Source organism: Priapulus caudatus, unplaced genomic scaffold (genome assembly GCF_000485595.1).
Source record: "Priapulus caudatus unplaced genomic scaffold, Priapulus_caudatus-5.0.1 Scaffold4520, whole genome shotgun sequence".
Classification (NCBI taxonomy): domain Eukaryota; kingdom Metazoa; phylum Priapulida; class Priapulimorpha; order Priapulimorphida; family Priapulidae; genus Priapulus; species Priapulus caudatus.
The window spans coordinates 1-2,500 of NW_014581581.1; positions in this window are offsets into that span (position 1 = coordinate 1).

Genomic DNA, 2,500 nt, shown 5'->3' on the forward strand with positions numbered 1-2,500 from the left:
GCCTCTCTGCTCCTGCTCTTCGCACTCTCCCACTCCACACACACACACACACACACATTGGCGCCTAGTAAAGGCACACGCACTCTGCCACTCACACACACACAACAACACGCGAAAGATCCTCAGTGACAGGAAGGCGCAGGCCTATAGTTAGCCAGTACACCTTCGTACGTATGTAGTATTAGCGAGAGCGCTAAGCCCCTCTCATAACTTTAATAATGGAGCTATCACAACAAACACATTTTGAACACAAAGAATTGCCAAATTATAAGTGACTATTATAGTGCTAATACAAGCATCATCACACACAGATGAGTAAAATGGTGTGTTTTTCATAGGAATATAACATTCAGTACAAACTTAATTATCTGCCGATCATGCACGCACGCACGCACGTCACGGCACTGCACGCACGCGCCGCGCGTCGCACACCACCAAACCAAACAACAGCATTTAGCCAAATTGGCGTTTTGTTCTTTTGTTTTGAAAGGTTTTGTTGAAGCTCGCATGGTCGCGCAGCTAAGGGCGAACGTGACGTTCAACTCGCGGCCCCAGCCAATACTGCCGTAGCATCTCGCGGCGCGACCGCGATTTTGTTCTCCCCGCAAAATAAAATTTTCGCAATCGCAAAAACTAGGCACAATCATGAAAAGACAACAAAGAGACACAGGATGTTTGCAACAATGACAAATGTATGTGTGGCAGACGCTGGGAGACGGAGAACAAAATGAATTTGGAATGGAAACATGAATTTGAAAAGTAAAGATGAATTTCGAAATGGACAATGAATTTTAGACTACATCGCGAGACATGAATTTTGAAATGAAACAGTTACAATTTGGAATGCAAAATTAATTTGAAATGAAATGGAATTTGGAATTGCAAATTAAATTCGAACAACAAGTCTCATCTACTCATCTCAAATACTGATTTGGAATGTACAGAATGAATCTTTGCAATCCTCTGCGAAAATACACTTCCTGGACTAGTTCTCTCGGAAAATTTTGAAATGAAAATTCGAATTTCCGAGAGGCAAAATCTGCGTATTTGAAATTAAAATGGCGTCTCTAGACTCTTCTCTGGTAACTGAAATGCAATTAACCAATAAATTAATGCAAACCAACTATCTTCCGTAATCGGCCCCTCTGACTACAGCACACCACCACTACTCTCTCTCTGCTTCTCTCCATCCACTTGTATCGTGATCTTTCTCGACACCTTATGCACGGACATCACGCGACACAGAACTCACCGCCCGGATTTTCTAGCCAGAGCGTTCAGCTGAAACGATTTAAACGTGGAAAATCTAGAATCCACCCACAGTGCCAGCTTTGCCTCTCCCATCCCTTATCTCGCGCTGTGGCACCCCTCCCCTGCCTCCCCCTCTCTCCTCTCTCTCGTCCCTCCCGTCTCCGCTGGCCACGGGCAGGGCTGGTAAGGCGTGGGCAACGCAGACAGTCGTAGCACGTGCATGGCGTAACACTGCAAGGTGACTTATGTGTGTGTGTGCGTGCGCCGCCGCCGCGTGTGTATGTGTGTGTGTGTGGTGTGTGTGTGTGGTTGTGTGTGTGTGCGTTGTACGTGTGTGTGTGCGTGTGCCGCGCGTATGTGTGTGTGTGTGCGCGCGTGTGTGTGTGTGTGGTGTCGTGGCGCGCGTGTGTGTGTGTGTGTGCGTGTGTCGGTGCGCGCGTGTGTGTGTGGCTCTGTGTGTGCGTTGTTCGTGCTTTGCCAGTATATAGTGTGTGTGTGCGATGAGCTACGTGGCGCGTGTGCTGAGTTGTTAGTTTTGTCGTGTATGTGTGTTAGTCCTGTGTGTTGTGGCGTGCCGCGCGGAGCTCTGTGTGTGTGTGTCGCGACTCGAGTACTGTTGTGTGAGTGAGCGAGTTTGCGCGTCTGGTTCCAGCATGCTGCTCACCATCGATGGTCGTGAGTGGCGCGTGAAATCGTATCAACCTTATACCCAACGATGTCTCGCGCAACCCTAAACGCCCTATCGGCTCAATATTATACAACGTGTGTTTCAGTATAATGACGGCATTTTCTTGGTCCTGCGCCTACGCTGACAGGTATAAGCACGCATGTACGAGCAGCCTGGCACGGCGGCTACACCCACCTAATGGGAATTATAATGACTAAGGCGGTGCTTCATCCGTAACAATTCGCTGTCTTTACGCAGCTGTTTCGTCGCGGAGCCGGAGAACGAGCCATTACCCTCGCATACGCGCGCACGCACCCTCGCATCACGCGCGCAACGCACGCACCTCACACCCCCGGAATCGGTCGTCTAACACATGATTACGATAGAGCAAAACACTGCGCAGCTACCGCCACCCCCACCTCCGGCGCCCCCCCAACGAGCGCGCTGTCTCACGCACGCACGCGCGCAACGGCACATACGGCACGCACACACCGTCAACACTGGTCAATCGTAAATTCCTCATCCGTATCTCTCACGCTAGTAAATGTATGCGTTGAGACGTTGTACGTGTGAGAGTTGTGT